Source organism: Talpa occidentalis, unplaced genomic scaffold (genome assembly GCF_014898055.3).
Source record: "Talpa occidentalis isolate TD23 unplaced genomic scaffold, MPIMG_talOcc4v2.1 talOcc4.4, whole genome shotgun sequence".
NCBI lineage: Eukaryota > Metazoa > Chordata > Mammalia > Eulipotyphla > Talpidae > Talpa > Talpa occidentalis.
The window spans coordinates 29,211,123-29,234,341 of NW_023604295.1; the positions used below are offsets into that span (position 1 = coordinate 29,211,123).

At 37.6% G+C, this 23,219-nt stretch overlaps 1 long non-coding RNA gene across 2 annotated transcripts in view; it reads left to right on the plus strand.

Annotated features, from left to right (window-relative positions):
* The first annotated feature begins 10,104 nt into the window (after window positions 1–10,104).
* The window catches only part of LOC119257324 (uncharacterized), a 33,236-nt gene continuing 20,121 nt past the window's right edge, over window positions 10,105–23,219 (plus strand). The window contains exons 1-2 of one of the 2 annotated variants that reach the window (XR_005128004.2): window positions 10,105–10,353; window positions 20,674–20,740. This is a non-coding gene — a long non-coding RNA (uncharacterized LOC119257324). Of the gene's footprint in view, window positions 10,354–17,209; window positions 17,225–20,673; window positions 20,741–23,219 lie in introns of those variants that run through there. The other variant, XR_008553818.1, reaches the window with a different exon arrangement.

Genomic DNA, 23,219 nt, shown 5'->3' on the forward strand with positions numbered 1-23,219 from the left:
AGAGGAAGGATTAGGGTCAAAATAAGGGAGGGGGGCAATTGTATGGGGAATATAACCAAAATGAAGATGCATACATTGTGCAAAAATGAAAAATGATGTAAGAATTATATAAAATAAAAACATTAAAAAAAACCCACACCCATTTTGTAGAAGAGATGCTAGCAACAGGGGAAGGAATTTTTGGTAATGGATTTACATAATTAGACAATGAAAAGGTCTCAAAAGTAAAAAATCTTTCTCCCTCCTTCCCCATTTCTTTTAGTCACGAGGATTCTGGAGGAGCATTTTATATTTCTGAATGCAAATTTACCTCAGATGGAAGTCAAAGAAAAGGTATAGAGAAACTTAATTTTTTTTTGCTCCCTTACACAGTTAAAGCTGATTGAATTGTTTAGGTAAAATCTGTGTTCTTGGTCTCCTTAGCTTTCTGTTCTAACATACTGAGATTATTAGATCAAACAGAAGCCTCTGATTTTTTCACAAATAAGTAAACCTTCAAAGTTCTTACCCTGTACTTTAAAATATTTCAGCAATATTTGAATCTGGTGGTTGGGTTCCAAAGAGGACTTGACTGTGCTGAGGATCTCCCCATGGTGGTTCAGAAGCATGTCAAAGACTGGAAAGTGTGTGTGGCGGGTAGCACTGAAACGCCTAGGGCCTAGCGTTAGTGAACTATGCAGAGGGCACCAGGCAGGTAGACAAGTGTGTCTATGCAAATTGACTTAGAGTGTCAGAGGTTGGGGGCAGGGGGAAATATACTTCCAATATTTAACTGAACCAATGAAAAAAGAGTCTAAGTCCTTCCCAAGCAACAGAGCACCTAGTATTTCTGTGTGACCCAAAGAAAGTCGTGTTTCAGGAGACTGTTAACTAATTTTATGTAGCAGTACAGAACAGTCATTGATTAGAAAGATTGACATTATTGGCAAAAAAATGATATTAGTCAATACTTTGTTCTCTTTTGATAGGGCATTTTATTTATTGTTTGTCCAGGGTTATTTTCTGAAATAAAAATTGATGTAGATAAATAATAGCCAGATTGCATTTTAATTTTTTAAGAAAATGTTTAAATTTTTAAAGCTCAGTTTAATTGAGATCACTGTTTTTACCCTCCACTGGCAGAGTTACCCTATACTTTTTCTTCCTGACACCGCTACTGTGAATAGATAGTTTTGGTTTCATTTCTGTTCCCCTTACTAGACTATAAGCCTCCTTGAGATCTTTTGTTTTTATGCATATTGGTCTTGCTCATTTTTATTTTAAAAAATTTTTTTTTAACAGGTAATTTTGGTATATCCCCATCAGGATTCCGTCATCATCTTGCACATTGTCTAGCGCAAAGTAGACATTTAGTATTTACTACATGACAGAATGAAGGCAATCAGATGAGGTGAAGTGGTTGAGCCAATAAGTAACACCTCGTTAGGGACCTATGTGTTATTGGAGTATGGAGCAAAGGCTGCTGACCCTGTGACCTGGCAGGCAAGTAGAGAAAGCTTGCTAGAGATAGTGATGTCTGACTAAATCTTAGCCAGAGAATGAGAATGTTGGCAATGACACTCATTTGACATTTGCTAGAAGAGGGAAGCTTTCTGTGGTGACAGGAGAAGAGTCTTTGTGTGGTGAACAAGACTGTGGCCTGAGGTGATCCGTGTGCCAAGAAATGTGGAGTTTGCTTAAAGATGGTGGGAGAGCTCTGAGGTCGCTGTGGCAACAATATGAAGCTCACATTGAGGAGAGTGATGAAGTGTGGAGACACTGCTCGGGAGGTCAGAGCAGTGGTCAGGTGCCATCTTTCAACTTCAGACCTCACTCCCTTTTTCCTCTTCAGCTCCCACCAACACCTATTTGAGGAACATTCTATCCTGTCTGTTTTCACCTTCCACTCCCTTCTTAGCCTGTTGAAAGAAGAATCCCAACACCTCCCATTCCAGCCACTCCAGAATCCTGTCTCCCTACTTTACTCTCACACTGTTTTCATCATCCTCATCCACACTTGAACCTAGCCCAAAGGCCGAGGAGTGATGACCTACCTATCCAGTTTTTGTTTTGTGTGATCCTTTGACCACTATATTCCTTAGAGTGTTTTTGAATAGATCACTTATTTATGTGTCAATTCCAGAAACCATAAAAAAGGCTGACCTATCTTTCTTTCTCTCTCATTTGTCCATAAATAACAATTGCTCTTTAGTTTCTGACATATCCTTCCAGAGATTATATATTAGAAAATAAAAATTTATGTTTGCTTAATAAAAATAAAAATGTAGATTTTTGTTTATCCTCTTCCTAGCCGCAACAGTAGAATATTATGTGCACTGTTTGGCTTTATGCTTTTTTCATTCAACAAGTGAAAAACTACACTTGTATAGATACTGGGTTCTCATAGGCATCTGACACCTTGCTCCAAGATGAAATTCTCCTTCCTTTCCTAAGTTGCTTCTCTTATGCTCTCTGACTTACTCAGTGGTGGTAGTCGTGGGAGAGGTGTTACCTCCATTTATTCACGTAAGCAAGAAAACTGAGAGTCATTCCTGACTATTCCCCCAATTTTATCCCTAATATCAACAGGCCCATGTTTGTGCTTCATTCCTACCAGAGTTCTTTGTCCTGAATTGAAGTTCTTTGTCCTTCAGGAATCATTATCCAAAGGTTCTTCTTGACTTGCCCTGTTATTCTTTATTCCCTTAGCATTCTATATGTGCCTATATCATTGAACTTGTCATCATGATTAATTTGTCTATTCTCTTATGGTAGGTACTTGAGGGCAGAAATGTATTTAATTTTTTTTTAATTATAGGAACATAATGAATGCAGAAATGAATGAATGAACAGGAAATATTTGGGAGAAAGTTCAATTGGTAAATATTTGACAGCGATGGGAACTATTTATATGTATTAAAGCCACGAGGGAGACTGAAATGAACCTCCAAGGATCTCAGATTTTTGGTTAGATGTGATGAGTAGAGATCAGGTCTGTCAAGAGTAGAGCAGGTTTTCTTTTACAGACCTGGCATTTGAGGTTTTTGTGTGGCATATAGTCAGTGTTTATATATAGGATTTGGTGGGAACTTCTGGAGAAAAATGTTCAGAGATTTCTCTTCACACAGTGACTGAGGTCAGGGTGTGGTGAAATCACCTAAAGATCATCTGTAGTGAGAAGAGGAATCAAGAAAATTCCCAGTGACTACCATTTAGTATGTGGAAGAGGAGGAAGTATTGCCAAGTAAAAGACAGAGAGAGTGCAGTGTTGTCTTGGCAGCCAAAGGGCAGAGTTTCAAGCAGACTATGGAGGGGTCAGCAGAGCCAACTTCCATCAAAATGTCCTGCAAGGGGATGCCAGAGAAGCACTCATTACATTTAACAACTCTTAGCACTTTGGTGCTAAAGGCAATGGTGATTTTAGTACTGTGTGATGGTCATGAGGTGACTCTAAGGCTGAGAAAGTACAGGCCAGGGATGGAGAGCATGTTTGTAAAGAGAAACGGTACATATGACATAGGTGTGTAGAGTCAAGGCATTCTTTCAAATTGTAGGCAGAGAACATGTGCATTTTAGAAAATGGATAGTATTAAAAAGTCAAAATCATCCATATTCCTACCACTTTAGTCTACATGCTGCTGCCATTTTTTATTACTCCCTTCCAGACCTATCCATGACTTTTTACTGAGTCCCTATAGGCTCTGCTTTTGCACATACAGAGGATTGGCTTCAGCATCTGTCTCTGAATTAATTATTAGGGCTGACTTGGCGGATCTAGTAAGCTTTCCTCCCTCACTCTTTCCTAAGTGTTTCTTCACATGGAGTTATATAATTTAGACAGAGATAAAACTTTTCATTCATTCATTTAATGAAGATTTATTCGTCTGCCCCAGGCACTATGTTAGCTCCTGTGAGATGGAGCAGTGAAGCAGACACATCATCTGTCATGTTTGAGTAGTGTCTTTGGCAGAGAGACTTGACTTCTTAGTATACAGGCATCAAACTTGCCTGCTAGACCTTGTTAACAAGCTTTCAGCTTTATTTGCATAATGTTTCCACTTGCTATTTTGCCCAATATTAAAAACCTTGAAAACTGACCATTGATATGAGACATCCAAGAGGGATGGGGGAGGGGTAGAAACCGTGGGAGGAGGTGGGGAGAGTACAAAGGACCATGGTGGTAGACTATGGGTGCTTTGGTGGTGGGAGAAACTTTGGTGATCACACCTGAGGGGAGAGATCATACATTATCCCAAAATTAATAATGATGTACAAAAAGTACCACATTTAAAATAAAAAAGTAAATAAAAAGAAAAATGGCCAAAAAAATCCTCTTCAGAAAACTGACTCTTCGTGAATGATGTCAAATATTTAGTTTTTCATTTTCCCCCATAAATAGCACTGCCACAACTACCTTGAAGTTAATCTTAGTCCATATTTTGTATTATTTCAGGGAATTGGTTCCTAGAGGAGAAATTTATGAGTTCAAAAGATCTGAACCTTTTGAAGATACTCTGATTTGTCAGATTGCTTTCCAGAAAGGTCTTACTAATACTAATTTAAATTCTTTTTTTTAACTTTTTTAAAAAAAATTATTTATTTATACAAGCACTGGGTACAGTCAGAAGTGCCCAAGGGTGAGAGAATTCACCTGAGGGTGAGAGACAGAGTGGGGAGCAGAACAGGCAGACTGATGAAGTACACTGCTGAGGGGAGCAGCACACGGGGCAGGAGAGGCCACGTGGGACCCTTGCCGGTGGCCGGGGATGGAACCAGTGCTGCAGAGGCTGTGGGCAGCTACGCAGCCCAGTGCTCAACCTCTGCGCCACCGGGGAGGCCCTAATTTAAATTCTTAATAATGGAGTACAAAGGTGACTTTTTTTACCTGAGAGAGGGTTCATTTATTTATATGCTAAATTTGCCAACCATTACAAAGGGAAAGAATGGAGATAAAGAAGATAGAACTAAGTCCCTAAGTATAAATATTTTTTTGATTATTGTTGAGGTAACATTGGTTTACATCCCTGTATATGATTCAGGGAAATAGGTTCATGCCTCCTCAGATGCACATCACCACACCCCACCACTCCAGAGTACCCACATACATTTAACATTTACTATTCAGTCTCCTCCCTCCTTTGTTCCCAACCCCTTTGTCCCACATCTCATAGCCTTAGTCTGAGATGTGGAGAAGGTACTAGATGGTAGTTTTGTAAACAGTGAAAGAAAATTCTTTTGCTGGGATGGGAGTGAAGGAGGGTATGATCACAAGGTGTGGAATGTGGGAAGAGGGGAACTGAAGGAATTTCATATCGATGACCTTTGCTTTCTTCATATACAAAAAAGTCAAGATTACCTTGTCAGGAAGGGGTAAAACATGGAAAGTAGCCTGATAGCTTGGGGAGAATGAAAATGGTTTGGAAGGTCCATGTGAAAATTGGGACTGATTTAAAAGGTACAGATGCCTAGATAATATAAAGTTGTATTTTGCTTATAATTGTAAGTGGAAACTTGATCATTGCTACTGGGACTCTGTTTACAGGGTATAGTGAAATCTAGAATTAGCTATTATTTGATTAATTTGATGAATGTTTCAAATTAGGAACACCAGGTCAGAGTATGTTTCCGACCTAAATTATACAGCACAGTTGTCTGCAGTGATCAAATTAACCAGCTGATTGCCAAATCTCTATTTCTCTCTGTCCCCTGTGGACATAGCTTAAAGGACTAACAAGTGAACTGGACTCTGCCCCAATCTATTTTGGGATAATTGATGTCTTTGTACTCGTATCCCAGCAGCTTGGTATTAAACACTGAAGCTTTGTGGAGAATATGTCAGTAGGCGATTTACTACCTCAAAATGCAGTCTTTCTCTTGTAAAACTTACCAATCAGAACTTTGGAGGATATTTTCCAAACTCCCTAGGACAATTATATTTTATTGCTTTGGAAAAATATTTGATTCTGTGCATTTGTTTCACGAAATGTATTTGTTTCATATTCTAAGTATTTATGAATTTTTGTTTCTGCCTTTATGAACTACTGGAGAGCAATTTCAGTTTTACTTTAAAATGGTTTTGGTCCTTACAAGTATTTGTTTACTGAAAGTTGCTTTTCTTCTAATGGAAAGTATCAGTGATTTTAACCTCTAAATAAATAAGGAAAATCAATGAAGATGAAGAAACATTTAGTTCCTTACTGTTGAAATATTTCCTTTCTAAATTGTTGATGTGATGCAGACTTTGGAGTGAATAGAGACAGTTACTGAGGCAACTTGCTTGAGCTCTGAAACCTATTTTGTGTAGTGTAATTCGAATGCTTTAAGAATAACCTCAATACTTCGGCTTTCCTTGAATGTGCTTAAACAATGTTGTGACATGACATTTACTTAGATGTGACAGTGAAGGAAGCAAGTGGTTTTGCTCCGGCTTGGACTTTTCCCTTCAGAAACTCAGCCCACCTCCCTTCTCTCAAGTATTCATTAACCTGCAGGGCAGTGATGGTGTCGGGTGATGGTTGAAGAAGACCAGACATAAGTTATCCCTCCTCTCATAAGAACTTACAGGTGTCCCCCATTTTTCAGAATGGAGTTACTCCACTTTGCATTAACAGTAGACCTACATTAGTACTTCTCTTCACTAACTGGAAGAAATCTTTAATGAAAAATGAAAATACCTTCAGTATTAGTTTTTCAGCCACCATTGAGAAGCAGCATGTACCCAGAACAGCGAGAGAGGCACCACCACGCTCCTCAGCAGGAACTACTTGAGATAGGTTGTGTATTCTATTGTTTCTGCTTTTACTGTAAGTTAATCTTATTTTAGGCTTTATGTGTTATTTGGTATAATTTAGCAGATTACTTTTTGGGGTCTGGGAATGCTAAAATTATTTCCATTTATACTTATGGTAATTATCTTTTTACATCTTTGTGGCTTCTTAAAGGTTTTATAGGACTAGTCTACTTTGGGATAATGGGGAACACCTGTACAACGTGTTGATGTTTGCTGGCAAAGCAAACTTTAACAAACAGTAGCCCCCTTTCAATTTAAATATTGTTCAAATACAAGTGCATATTGGAAAGTGGTCAGTTAAGCAGCAAGGAGCTGTTTCTGGTGTTAAATATTTGTCATAGCTCTTACCAGTTGTAGAATACATAAACAAGGACAAATTTAAAATGACAGAATTTATCCTTTTGCAGGATTTTAGTCTGTTCCTTGTCCAAATCTCAGAATTGGCAAGAATGATAAGTTGGACTCAGCCTAGTTATTTCCACAGCAGCTCAAAGGATACATGTACCACCGAGGATTCCCAGGGATGCCTAGGTGCCACTGGTTTCAGTCTCCCATTCAAAAAACTGGTTTCTGGGATCCTCTGCATAGAACCTAATTTCTGTTAGAAACTAGAAATCTAGATTTTTTTAATGGAAAATTCTTTTCTAAATTCTGGCTTCTAAATATTGACATCTCAGATACATGTGTTGAACTGGGTCAAACTCTGCCTGAGGTTTCTTGGTCTATAACCTCTGACTGAATGGTTTCCAAGGTCTGAATTTCTAGTTAAAAAACCAGACGTCACCATTCTCCTTAGAGGCAGTGCTTATTTCACACAAGGTAGAACATGTTCCTTTTCATCAGTTAATCTGCTGTCTTCTTTTTAAGTTTCAAAGAAATTATAACAAACTCATATAGTAGCCCCCCGCCTTATACAATGACTTAAGTTCCAAGACCCCCAGATGATGACTGAAACCCCGGATAGTACCAAACACTCTGTTATTTTTTTCTTCATCATTACATACTTTCATACCTATGAAAAAGTTTAACTTACAAATTAGGCATAGTAAAAGCAGTAACTAATAACAAAGTAGAATAATTATAACAATATGTTGTGATAAAAGTCATCTGAATGTGGTCTTTTTCTCAAAATATTTTATCAAATGTCTATTTTCAGACTATAGTTCATCTTGGGTGCTTGAAAACACAGAATGCAAAATCACAGATAAAGGGGGATTAGTGTATTTGAACAAAGTAAGACACAACTGAAATCATCCTCAGACATCTCTACTGCAACTTTTCTGGCTAGAGTAGTCTATAAGACCACATTTGCTGCATATTCTAATGCATTTCCTTTCCAATGAAAATTTGCTTTGATTTTTATTAATTTCAAAAGTAAGATTTCTCCTATTTTAGTTTCAAAAAGGAAGGAAATAACTATTTTGGACAGTTTTTCTCTAGGGAGTATTTAATGAAACGATGGTGAAGTCTCACAAGTGAGGTCTCCATTTATCCTGAGAGGTTGTAACACTTGCTGTTTCTCTTTGATTTGGGTGTGAATAAAACAATTTTAACAGTAGGATGAAATCATGCTGGAATGGAGTCCAGCATGACTGTCATCTCTGAACCAATTTAGTTCCATAACTGATGCTGTCAGGGACATATCAAGACATATGCTTCAAGTGGTGCATATCTTATGATGCTTGTTTCTCCACAAAGTAACAGAAAGCAATTGTGATGCATCCAATAAACTTCTGTTTATACTGGAATGATACAACATTAATTGATGAATGAAATCTATTTTCCTTTCATTCATTTATAAAATAAACATTTACTGGGATCCTTCTTATATTAAGATGCAAAGATAAATTAACAAAATACTGGATAGTTCAAGTTGTAGCGCACATGTGTCCATTAAAATGGTATTTTCTCCCCACTTGCTGATAGCAAATGATTTAACTTTGTTGTTTTTTTTTTAAAGATTTATTTATTTATGCATACAAGAGCTGGGGTGCAGGCCAGAGATGCGGGGGGTGAAAGGATTCACCAGAGACAGAGTGGGGAACAGAACAGACAGACTGACTGAAACACACTGCTGAGGGGAATAGTGGGCGAGACAGGAGAGGTCTGCAGCTCCATGTGGGTTGCTCCCTTGGCTGGCAGGGGATTGAAATCGTGCTGGTGCTTAACCCCTTGTGCCACCAGGGAGGCCCCAAATGATACAACTTTGAATTGTCATGTAGGAGTAAGAGAAATGGGAATAGCCCTTTTCACAGGAAGATCCTCTTTCCCATCCTCTATACTTAGCATCTTCCAATGTCAGCTGAAAGGTTTGTTACAAACTTGCAAAGGTGTCCTGAGCAAGAGTTCCTGAAAAGTTTGGGAAAGGCTGCTGCTGCAAAGGTGTCAAATAAGTTCATGTTGGCTGTAGAATTATACTTAAGCATGATAGAAGTGAAAAGAAAACCAGTGAATAAATTCTTGTGGTTAAGGTTAAAAACTTAACATTGTATGGATTGAACATTGAGTGTTTGCCTAGAGTGCTGTGTTCTTTTTTGATTTCCCAGTTAGCATTTCAGTGTGGATACAGAAGGTAGAATTCGAGCCAATCAAGTCACATGGAAAGAAGATAATGTTGATGATACAGGGGCAGACAACAAGAGGAGAAAACTCAGACTTTGGCAAAAGCCACATTATCCAAAGAGCCCTGTAAGTTTTGCCCACAGTTCTTCCTATGTTATAATAGTGAACATCTACATAGCACTTGGTGTGTGCCAGGCAGTTCTCACATTTCTGTACAATAAATCAAAAATTGTTGCATAGAAAATAGATACATAGACAAGAGAATTTTAAGTTGATTTTATAAGGCTTATTTACATTTTTCTAACCAACTCCATTTTAGACTTGGGTTAAAGACCCAATTTAAATATCATTGATAAGAGAAATCCCAATCCTAAGAACTAATGGTCACTTAATCACCAAGTCAATGCCTAGATGGAGTTAGCCAGATAAACACCCTCAGGCACGTGTTGTCAACTATCACCTGATTCAATTGACCACTAAAACTTAAAAATTCAGAAGTGTCTTATCTTTGCTATAGCATAAAGCACATTAACATTTTGCACTTTTTTTTAGGGCTACCAATATGAACAATAATGATCACAATGATGTGCCATGAGAGAAATGATCATTTAAAACTTTTGAACTTTTTTATAGCAGAGAAATTGTTTGTTGGCTCCCATTACCTGGTTATATAAAATGTGTGCTTTTGCATATGTATGTGTGTTAGTATGTTTGCCTACATATGTGTTCATGTTGTCAGTGTGGGCATGTTCACATGTAGTTGGTGACTTTGTCAAAGAGACAATATGAGAAAACTGCTGCTGCATAGTCTTAAAATCAATCAAGACTTGCTGTTGGCTTGTAGACGTAGATGGAACACTGAGATAAGAACTTCTAGAATTTCTCACGCCTAAGGACAACACCCCCCCACCCCATGCAAAGGGGAAGGGAACCAAATATACATATTGGGGATCAAAATGTCCTAGGTGGAGTGAAAGGAGAAATTCAGACACCGAAACCAAGAAAGGTGTGACATGAGAAAGGTATAACTCATTCATTACCAAGAAAGATAATGAGAGTGGAGAGAAGCAGGAGTTGGTGAAGGGTAAGAGGTGGAAGGGTTAATGTTGGGCAAGGAAGGAAATTGAGGTTGTTGATGGGCATGAATTCCCGTGAGTCAGACTTGCTTTGAATTCCTGGCTTTTTCCTCATTCTATTCCTGGTCTTGTCAGAGCTTGATTTAATAGATACTGGCTGAGGTGATCCTAAGAACTCTTATTTTGTTCTGGCAGGTAATTTTGCTAAGTAGACATTTACTACATATTGAATTCAATAATTGGACCATATTTCGATGTTTCTTGACCAATCCCTTTTCTCTCTTTGCACTTACATATGGCTTGCCTTTTAAAGAAATGAAAGTCTTCCAGGTGATAGAGCCTAAATGTTTTATAGAACAATGTAAGTACATCAGAAAAATTTGTACATTAATTTATTGGTTCAATAAGTATTTTTTCAGACTTCGTACTAATACGCACAAGGGACATATGTGAACAAATCAATGGACCTTTTCTCATAGGAGTTACAATCTGGTGGGGAAGAGTTAACTTTTTATTGTTTGCACACATCCTATCAAGCAAATTATTTGAACCATCCTCTTAGGTTTCAGATGCACTCATCTAATATGAAAAATTCAGAAATTCAGTTGGGAGTAGCAGTAATAGAATTTGAATTTATCTTTGGGAGCAATCAGTCATAGAATTTCCTAATGCAGTGTCTTTTTGACACTGGAATGGATTTCAGGAATGGGGTTTCAGAACAAGATGACAATGGACAATGGAATGGATTTCAGGAATGGGGTTTCAGAACAAGATGACAATGGACAATGGAATGGGATTTCAGGACAAGATGTCAGAGTTCATAAGCCATCTTTCATATTTATGAGAAAAATAAATACTAACTTAGTCCTCAATTTTTAATATATTCCATAGAGTAAATCATAATAGTTGGGAACATAAAATTATTTTCTTGCATACCTCAAAAGTTTGGTTCATTTTTATCAATTGCATTGCTCAATGATAAAAGTAGTAGAAAAACGATTTTAAGGTTTGAATTGATGTTTTTTCTGTATTTTTTTTTACTGAGGTAACAGTTTAAAACACTACATAAGTTAGGCCAGTATCTATCACTCTTTTTCAAATGTACTTTACCAGACAGCATCCACCCACCAAAGAACCCCTGACACTCCACCATAGTCCATTGGGTCCCCTCCTCCTGTTCTGCCCCATCCTTTGCCTATAATAGTCTCAATGCTGCAGTCATATTTGTAGGACTTGGTTTAATTTTGTTTGTTCCTTTGTTTTGTTTCTTCATATTCCACATTTGAATAAACTCATCTGGAATTTGTCTTTCTCCTTCTGACTTATTTCTTTTGTCATAATCCCTTCCAGTTCCATCCATTTTGTTGAAAATGGAAAGGTTCATCTTCTTTTACAGCTGAGTAGTATTCCATTGTCTCTATACCACATCTACTTTATTTACTCATTTGTCATTGGGCACTTAAGTTATTTCCATAACTTGGCTATTATAAACAGGGCAACAGTGAATGTGGGAATGCATATTTTTCTTCAAATTAATGTTTTTATATTCCTTGGATAAATACCAAGGGACGAAATTGCTGATTCATATTGTATATGGAAACTCCACACTGTTTTCTGTAGGAGCTGGACCAGTTTACATTCCTAACAACAGCAGTGTCTGAGGGTTCCTTTTTCTCTACGTCCTTGCCAATACTCGCTTTTTTATTTTTTCCCACTTTGGGCCATTCTCACATCTCTATTTTAGCTCTTCTGCCATTTTTTTTTTCATTGGGTTATGCATTCTCTTGTTGAGTTATATGAGTTCTTTGCAGGTCTTGGATATTAGCCCCTTGTTAGCTATATGACATGCAAATATTTCCTCCCATTCTGTAGGATTTCTTTTAATTTCAAGGAATGTTTCTTTTACTGTATAAAAGCTTTTTAGATTGATGCAGTCTGATTTGTTTATTTTTACTTTTGTTTTCCTTGCCTTTGGAGTCAAGTCTCCAAAGACATCCCTGAAGCCAAAAGTTGTGGGGTGTTTTGCCTGTTTTCTTCTATGTATTTTATGGTTTTAGGTCTTACATCCAAGTCTTTAATCCATTTTGAATTAATTTTTTCTGTATGGTATGAAGAAGTGGCCCAGTTTCATTCTTTTGCATGTGGCAGTCCAGCTTAGAAAATTTAATTTTAAGAAGGATAAGAAAGAAATGCAATGCAGTTTCTGAAATCAAAGGAGACTTTTTTTTTTTTTTAATAGCTGTTAAATTAGAAGGAATAGAAGAAGTTGTTACCTGGTATTTCGTCAGGCCCCTCCATTTATTTAAATACTCTTCCAGGAAATGCCACTGACGGTGTGGGGAAACATATAATGAGCATTGGTGGGCAGAATCCTACATGAGGTGTAAAGGGAGGCAGGCCCTATCTTTGTGTCTTTCTTCTGCCACAAGCTGGCTAGGCAGCCTTGGGGCTTACTTAACATCTTTGTTTTCTAGCTACAATTTCATCTTGCTATTGAAAGTTTGTAAGCTTGGGTCTCTTATGGCTGTTAGTGTGGCTCAAGGATTCCCTTTGGGGAACTATATGTATGTCCCCATAAATAGTAGGCATAATTCTGTTTATTGAAATTATTTCTTCCCTGGGTCTATAACTCTATTCAGATTCTCCAAGTAATCTGTGACTTTCAAAAGACTTCTTAAAGAAGATCATTCCAGACTTTTCAGTAGTAACATTCTATGACCAGTGACTATCTTTCTTGATGTATTTGTAAATTTTCCTTTAGAACATTGAATTGTATTTTGCCTTGTCACTTATTTCAAGAAGAGACTCTACCCAAGTTATATAAAAATATGGCTTAGAGACCCTTACAGGAATGTGAAAAGTTCTGATGCTACGGAGACTTAACTGGAAATCACAATTCTACTACGTACAACATATGTAGCATATATGTTTCCTTTAACATTTCTTTCAGTGATAAGCTCTGCTTATTATGATCTTTCAAATTCTTTGTCTTACAGTTTTGAATGACAGTGTAGTAGATTGACAGCTCTTTTCTTTAGACATTTTGACTATATTCAATGATTTTCTGGTTTCTTTTGCTATTGATAAGTCCATATAGTTCTTTATAGATTTATCTATTTCTCCTGATTGCTTTTGATATTTTTCTTTAATACTCTAGTTTCACTCTGAATTATTCTGGATTTGATAGTGTTGTCATATTTTTAGTAAAGTGCTGTGCTATATTACTGTTTCGACTTCCCCATCAATAGATATTAATATGGAATATCTTTCAATGTCAATAAATATTCACCTATCATGTCAATTTAGATGACTTCATTTCTATATAGTTGGACATAAAAATACTTAATCTCTTTATTTATCAATAAATATTCACCTATCATGTCAATTTAGATGACTTCATTTCTATATAGTTGGACATAAAAATACTTAATCTCTTTATTTGAATAAAATCATAAACACATGCTGATGTCCTGAGTAGCTCACTGGCGCACTGAGGCTATTCATACTGTCTCACGGAGATCTAGCTGTGTGAATTTATTCCCAGTTCCATATTCAGTATGTCATTTTGGCCCAAACATGGGTATTTGCTATGAAAATTGCCTAGTGTTGCAAATCAGGGCTTTTTTTTTTTTTCCTGGCAAGCTGTTTCTTAAACATTCACCAGCATATCACTAGTTATCTTCCTTCTTATGGACACTTGTTACTTCTTGCCAACAACCATGATACCCATCTTTTGAAAGCTCAGTAGGTCTTGCGTAGGTCCAGAAACACTCCCAACTTTAACAAAAAGTGTGTTGGCATTCTCAACCCTACCAATGAGAGGGCCATAAATTCATTGGTTCGTTCATCTACCAGTGCCTTTATTTAATGAATATTTATAAAGGCTAATATGGGCCAAGCAGCATGTAGAACAGCAAGAACACACAGGCAGTATATCTACCATGCCAAGTCAGCTTTACTTCCCAGTGCACTTATTTCTACCACTTAACACGATGATTGGTTGGGCTGTATTCCTGAAGCCCAGTGTGCCTCAGCCTAATCTTTCTGCATTATGACATCCATGTTATTATGGGAAGATGTGGCCAGAAGCCAGGCGTGGGTTGGTTGCTTTTGTTTATAGACATGCACTTAGCAAATACTACTTCAGCCTTCTACAGTAAAGATTAGCAGGACCCATTATTTATATATAAGCTCCTAACTTGACTGTCTCTAAATCAATAATTCTAATTAAGTCTTCATTTACAGAATTATACATTTTAAAGTTAATTTTAAATGTTTAGGAGCTGATCTCTATTTACTGTAATTCCAATAAAGTAACTTAAAAATTTAAATTCTGGGGACATTAAGTATTTCTTCCACTGTTATATTTTTATGAGTTCAGGATAAATTAATAAAAAGCAGACAATTAAATCATCCTTAGAGTTTACATGGTCTTAAAATTAAGGCTAGATATATTGACAAAATATGTCTTGGCTTTTGCCAAACTCTCAAACTCTTAAAGAGTTTGAAACATTTGTTGAACTGAAAATGTGACTAAAACTACTAATGTACTATTTTACCAGTATAATTTCTGTTAAAACAAGACAAAATTTTTAATTGATATTCTATATTTACATAAATATGATAGCTAATATTCTTAGATTTACTAAATTAACTGCCATCACAAAGAATGAGGTATTTCATAGATAAATTATAAATACCTCATAAGTAAAGCAATATGTTAGTAGCATGAAAATATTTAAAAATAAGTTCCAAATTTGGTTATTAATGAGATCTTATAAGTACTTCAAAATAATTCAGTTTTTATATAAATCAATGTATAGATATGTTACATATTTCTCAAACATTTATAAACCTGTGAGGCAAAACTAGCTTTTGTTTTCAAAGTGGTTTGAGACAGACACAAAATTTTGTTCTAGAATCCTGACAAAGTTATTCAAAATATTAGGGGAATGTCTAAAGAGAGAGATATGACTACCCAAGGATTTATTCTAGGAGCTCAAATTTTCTAGGAGCCTTGGAAGAATGGCTACATAAATGATTATTAATGTCAAAGAATAGGATTTAAATCTGAAAACTCTGGTATTTAAATCTGAAAATGATGAAGATTGATTTAACAGTCAGTGCTAGTGCCCATAAAGAGTTAATTGCTAAGAATGTTTTAAGGACTATTAAATGTCTTTGTCAGTGCTCTATTATAAGGTAGGTGTTACAGATCTTGAGTAGTCGTCTAGCTTATTTTCTGCATAAACTTATTTTTCATGTGGAATTTTGCAGAAGGCAAGACTTTTTTCAGTTATATACATATATATTACATTATAACAGAAATGCCTTAAAAGGAGCATAGGAATGTAAATGAAACTTTATATTTATTTGATTCCTCATTTTTTAAATATTCCACAAACAACACATAACTTGGGATAAACAAAGACAGAAAGGAACTAGAACAAAGTCTTGAATTAGATTTTGGGGGAGTGCTCTTCACTCACTAGCTATGTGTTATGGACTCCAAGGTGATAGTCCTGACATTACCTCACAATGGACTATTTTTGGAGAGGGTCTTTAAAGAGATAATTGAAGTTAAATGAACTCATTAATGTGGACCCTAATCCAATATGAACCAACTCCTTAGTAGAAGAGACTGACATATACACAGGCAGAAAGAAAAAGCCGCGTGTTGACAAGGGAAGATGCCATCTAAAGCCAAGGAGAAGCTTCAGAAGAAACCAACCCTGTTGGCATGTTGCTCTCAGACTTCTAGGCTCCAGAACTGAGAAAAGAAACTTCTGCTCTTTATGCCGCCTGGCCCATGATACTTTGTGAAGGCAGCACTAGCAAACAGTATACTGTGTAGTCTTAGGAATTTCATCTCTGAATTTTCATTTCCTTATATGTCAAATGGAAATTATGATAGAAAAATGGGTGGGATGTAAAATAAACAAGCAAACTAACATTGGAGGGGAAATTTCCAAAAGTAGTATTGAGTTATGGTAGCTTTTTAATTACTCTAAAAGTCTGAGAGAAAATAGAGGTATGTTCTGACTTGAAAAGACTAAAAGGTCTAAAACTAAGTAAATGAATGGATAATTATTTAGAGGAAAAATTCCCATGAACATGTTAGAGAATGTTCCAAGGGAATTTTCAATATAATTTGGCCCCCTTTTCACCCAAATTTCAATTTGAATCAGTGTTCCATAGAAACTGCATAAATTAGGACACACCCGTGCTTGTTAAATACTTAAGGTTTGATTTAATAGATGATTTCAGAATGCTGAGAGCAGCCTAGCCCTGCCGTTATTATAATGCATGCATAGGCTGTAGTTGATAATCAGAACTGTGTTGGGCATTCCACTTTACACCTCCTAGGGCACCAATTTTCAGAAACTGTTAGAGCCCAATAGAAAAATCTCACCTAAGATTCATCTGTGAGTTAAATTACAAGGGAAACCATTATCATTCATTTAACATGCACTGTTCATCCAGGTAGTCAGCCAAGCACTTCTGGATCACAAGGAAGGATTTTGCTAGCTTTGAGAATCCTAAGAATGGAAAGAGACATCACTGGTATTTCATCATCCTTTTGATCAATAAATCACTTTTAATTGGACCAAAAGGGACTGATTAAGTCCCCACTAGGTGCCACGCCTTTGTGTCTAAGTTCAGGAGTGGGATTGAAATCCCAGGAGCAGAAATTTAAAACCCGATTGGAAGAGACCAAGCAAATATGAAACAATTGGAAGTCAAATGTTAATCTACATGGAACTTAAGTGATAAGGAATCTCATAGAAGGGCAAGAAAACAGCGTGAGTTTGAGGAAGTGAGTGATACTGAAGGAAGTGGTAAGAAGAATCTGGAAGTGGGAAGTTTAAACAGAAGATACAGGAGAAGTCATTTGGGAGTGGGTGCAGTTTTAGGGAAGGGTGTGTGTGTGTGTTGTGCAAACAGCTCAGGTACTACTTTCTTGGAGGTAGTGTTGAGAGAAAAGATACCCTGAGCAAAGACATGTAAGTGGGAGAATGTAGATACTATGTATAATCATGGAGAGATCTGACTGATGTGAGGAAAAATGTGCAATTTCATCCTACTTACTGTTAGAATTAGGAATATGTTATTTCCAAACCCTGAGAATAACCTACTATATTAATTGTCACCAACTCATTTTACAGACAAGGGAATTGAGGTTTAGATAAATTAGGTGACTTTCAGTCACACACATTAAAGTTTGTCAAATCTTTCATGAGGTTCTCAGGACATAGTGGCCCATGCACAGGTCCCACAGTAGGTATCACAGTTAATGAAAAATGTTGGTGTCCACACCATCCATTTCATGGGCTGGTATACACAACCTGCAGTTGCATTCATTATCTGGGAGGGTATGCCATCCAAATCTTGGTCAACAGCCATTATCTGCGAGGTAAAAAACCAGCACCATAGTCCAGGTTGGGTCTCACCTTGTGAGACTTTGTGATAGGCTTTGTGCTCTGCAACTTCTCCATGGGATCAGACTGAAGCTGGTTTGAAGTTGAGATCACAGTCTTGCCTAGCTTCTCCCTTCTTGTATGCTCTCTCCTCTGAGGGCATTCCTCTAATAAATCAAACCCTACCTCAGATGAAAACATTCCTCAGATATGCCTGCAAATTGTGATCAGGGTACAATATATCATTATTACTAGTGAAAATATTGCATCATGTAACTGTCAGCACTGTGTTGAAGGGCTATTGGAAAGGGATGTGATGGTCACCATTAACCAGCCCATATGTGTTAAGGATTTTTCCCTCATCTCCTTATCTAAAGCTGAAAACTAACCATGCGAGTTAGGTCCTTTGATTATCCTATATTTACTGATGAGGACACTGGGGCCAAGAGAGACTACACATTATTTGCTCATGACCCTACAGCTTGTAACTTGAAAGTGAGAATTCCAACACATCTGTTTTGAACTTGACAATCAGCTCAAAAATTAGTTTGCTTACTGGAACATGTAAGATTCACTAACATAAATTTTGTTAAACGTGTTACTTAATGGGAATGTTTAAGAACCGTGATTTATAGCAAAGCAGCAAATAACTCTACTTTTAGTGTTGAAGTGGAAACCAGATAGTTTGAAGTTGAAACCAAATGATAATGGTGGATCCAATTTAATTTCTTAAGTGGGTCATCCTAAACACAAACCAATTTGAAAACTACTGAGTGTATAAAAGGGTAGGAAATTGGACCATTTGAGTTTGATGTAGGTAGAAGATACAGTGACTGCATAATTAATTATCCAAATTGGAACACTATTGAGGATGTTAGAAGATGCCATTAGTAATTACACAAGGATACCATGCATAAATCAGGTTCATCTAGCAAACTAGGATGTCTGATATCTATAGTAATAGAAATCCATAGGGAGCTGTCATAGATTCTTGAACAGGGATGTGAACTAATTCTGTCACTAATATGCAAATTGATTTTGAAAAATTCTTGAAGACTGAGAGAACATCAGACAGGAGATTGCTCTAGAGATACTAGTGTAGTCTGTCTGAATTTCTCTCTGGCCTCTGTTTCTTTTTCTGGTTCACTGCTGGAAATGGTCTTCCTATCTGGACCTCAATATGTTTGCAGAGGCTCTTAGCCAATATTCAAGTCTCAGGAGATAAGAACTCTGTCCAGGTACACATAACCACTGTCAGATCCTTTGTTTAATCCAGATGGAGTCTGTGTTGGAACCTAAATCTCAGTCTTCTGGCTCTGCTTCCCTGGAATATCTCCATTTCCATGGGGATCCCGTGATTCCAGGAGTTTTGTGATTTTCCCCAAGGACACTTTTGGATGAATAAGAGAAAGGGGGCACACATCCACTGTCTGCCAGGAAGATACTCAGGCATTCTCTTAGATAGATTGTCCCTGTGGTTAATATAAGAAAGGGAATGGAAAGGATTTGTACGGGAGCTTCAGAGTTTTTTTTTGACTTTGTATTCCACAGAATTTGTGACAGTTTTGGGTTAAACTATGAGGCCTCCCATCCTCATGCAGGACCTTATAGTCTCTGTCTCCTTAAGTTTTAAATACTTTCATTACCTTTACAGAGGTAGGACTAAGGTCACGGTGCTAATCACGTGGGTTCAGAGAGGAAAAGGAAAAGAGGACCTATTATTGGTGGAAAGCACTTTTGTAAAAAGGAGAGGATGGACTTGTAATATTAAAAAAAGAGAGACAGGGGCCTCCCCGGTGGCGCAGCGGTTGAGCGCTGGGTTGCGAATCTGCCCGCGGCCTCTGCAGCGCCGGTTCAATCCCCGGCTGCTCCCCGGCCACCAGTGGAGGGTCCCACATGGTGCGCAGACCTCTCCTGCCACCCGCTGCTCCCCTCAGCAGTGTACTTCGGTCCTTCTGCCTGCTCTGCTCCCCGCTCTGGCTCTGGTGAATTCTCTCACCCTCCTGCGCTTCTGACTGTACCCAGTGCATGTATAAACAAAACAAACAAACAAGCAAACAAATAAATAAAGAAAAACATGCCTCTATTAAAAAAAAAATCTTTAAAAAAAAAATAAAAAAAGAGAGACAGAGAGAGGGAATAAAATAGTGTTCCTAGCAAATCTTCAGTCTCTGGAGAGATCAAAAGAAAAATATTAAACACATGGCTTTTGTCTTTTGCAATTGGATAGGTTCGTTTGCAAAGTAGCATTCTGTGCCCTGATCCTCGGGATAACATTGTCACTTTGTCTGCATGTACAAGGGAATGAAGAAAACAAGGAAACTAGAAAATAAGTGAAGCAAATTTAAGGAAGTGTCCTTCACTGTGTGAATGTGGGAATTTGTTTCTGGTTGTCCAATCATGAAGAACTCAACCTTGTGAAATGGGCATAGAGTGTATTTTTGTACTTTACAATGTAGTGACAAGCACACAAACTTTTCACTTTGCAATCACACAGACCTGGGTTCAAATCCTAGTGCTAATCATTTAGTGATTTGGGTGTCTTGGATAAACTCCTAACCTCTAAGCTGTATCTTCTATGTGTATAAAATGTTAAGGGGAAAGAGCAGCCCTTGAGGTTGTCATCTAGTGTAAATGAAGTACTGTGCATCATGTCTCAGGGATGGAATGTGACATTCAGCAAAGGGAGCTGTTGCTCTAATGATTTTAGCTCACGTACTGATTTCTGCCTCTTCTGTGTTCTGGGTTACTTTGTACAGCTTGTTTTTATGGCACCTATGACACTGTCTTGTTTCTAGTTTTCCATACGCTTCCTCCACCAGATAACCTGCTTTTCTTTGTCTTCCAGGGCTGCTCAAGATAGTCATTGACTAGAAAACTCAGAGAATCCCTCCCTTAAAAGGTCCCTGTGAAAAGTAAGTGACTCAGGGTCCATGGAGGAGCTGGCACGGCTATGGTACTGGGCTTGTGCAGATATGTCCAACTTGCTGTGTATTTGCTATTACAGGGACATAGTGCTTGAATATGTTTTGTAATTTCTGTTTAAAAATGTTGATAATACACAACTAGTAACATGCTCATTATTGAAAGCTTGGAAAATATGGAAAATTAGACTCCTTAGCTTAATGATTAGCTTCTTTCTGAGGTTCCTGTGGAGTGAATTTTTGATGGTGACACTTAATGAAAGGCATGAGACCTGGAGACCAGGACTGGAATCCCCACAGAGACCTGTAGATGTAGAAATCTCTGGTCCAGGGACTTTGTTTGGGAGCGCATTTCCTGCTGGGGTTCCTTAACCAGTTTGAAGACGATAATCAATTATGCACACAGCAACATGGAATCTCTCATTCATGGAACCAGAGTATTGGTCTGGAACTTCTGCCATGGGTCTGATCATGCCACAAGATCTAGAGTCCACATATAGACTTATACTGCCTCCTCTGCCCATTCAGACTTCTGGTGTCCAGCCCCTGATTTTGGTATTTGTTTAGTGTTGGTTTGTAAAAGCCTATCATGTTAGATAACATCCACAGTCACAACCACACAGCTGTCTCATCAGTTTCTTTAAATACAATCTCTCATTGTACTTTAGTTTATATACTTTTAACTTTATAACTTTTTATTGTATCATTGTTATTGCGGTAACCTGGTATACAATATTTGAATATAATTTAGGAGTATAGGTTCTCACCTCTTCAGAAGTATGTTACAACACACTTCACCTCTTCCACCACCAAAGCACTTATAATCCTCCACCATATTCCATTGGCCGAGCCCCCCTTCCCTGGCACCCCTCTCCCCACCCTGACCATTTAGCAACTTCAATTCTACAGGCAGATTTCTAGGGTTTGTTTTGGTTTAGTTTTTCTGTTCCTTTGTTTCTCTAACTTCCACATGAATAAACTCATCCAGGATTTGTCTTTCTTCCAACTTTTCTCATTTGGCATAACCACTCCAGTTCCATCCATCTTGTCCCAAATGGCAAGATTTCATCTTTTTAAATAGCTGTACATTCCATTATTTTAAAAATCTCAGCCATTTGGGGACCCTACTCTGCCTTCCACCTATTGAAATAGTCAACCCAGTAACCACATCTGGAAATGGTCCATACTAACGGTGTGGCTGCAGCACATGCCCATTGTATTCCCATTCTGTCCACAGATGAGGAGTGTCACCAAAGATATATCAGTTACTGGATAACTGGATTCAATCTCAGAAAGACTGTCCAAATCAGTCCTTCCTGTCCACCCCCGTTGTCTAGTGTTCTTGAAATCCTAAAGATGTGCTCATGCCTTCCTCTCTAGTGCTCTCAGTCCAGTCCCAATACACAATTCCAGTCTTAGTTCCTGGAAGATGTGACCAATATCTAGCTGCTTTAGACTTTTTCTACACAAGAATCTATCACCACTGTCCACAAGTCTTAATCTTTACAATGTTCTTCTCTTTGCCTTGGATAGTCTGTTGGTTTGGAAAGGTCCTGCTCATTCATTTTTTTGCTTAATCTGAAAGTTTTTGTTGTGGCATTCCTTGTTGATTCTGGAAAATAGCTATCTCTTTCCAATGCTCAGGGCTCTCTGTTTTGTCTCTATTATGGTCTTTAATGTTTGCTGTAATTATCTATTTACTCATCTGCCTCTTCCCACTGGACTGTGAGGCTGTGGATGGCAGAGCGCGCATATGAAGTGCTACATCCCTAGAGCCTGACACATAGTAGGTACTCAGTGTTGGCTGGAGGAATAACTAATGGCTGGATAAAAGATTCACATATAAAATGGCCTTTAGGCTGCTGTGTTTTTGTGATTTAGTGTGAAGTGATAAAGTTTAAAGGGGAAAAACTTTCCTAACTTGTTGCGACATACAGCAAGAGATTTTATTGCTTATTTCTGTTCTCATCTGCCATATGGCTTTTCATTCACAAACTGCTCTAGTGAGAATTACTTTTGCAGGTAATTTTCTAATGATTGTCTTGGGATAAACAAATTTATCAGACTTGTTTGGCTAATGTATTCAAGGAGGTTCACAGGGGAAAAGATTAATCATCTAAGAAGCAAGCCGGTGTCTGTCATTAGGCGGAAGGGTCCAGAGATGATCAGCGCTGAGCGGGTGGTTGCTATGACTGCAGATACCTTTCTCTCCCTTTGTGAGGTCAACGGCAGCTCCCAAGCTGATTGGCTAAAATTAGATTATCCTGCTGACCAACCATGGGGAGTTAATTTCATCAGAAAGAGAAAAATGGTGGGAAATCCTGCCGTGATGCTACAAAGGAATTTTCTTTAGAAACCCAGAGAGTCCTAGTTTGGTTTCATTATAATTAATATGTTCCTTCTAATAAAATAATTTAAGGGAAGCAGACAATGGCATTAGTTTATTATTTTGTATATCCATATAAGCTTT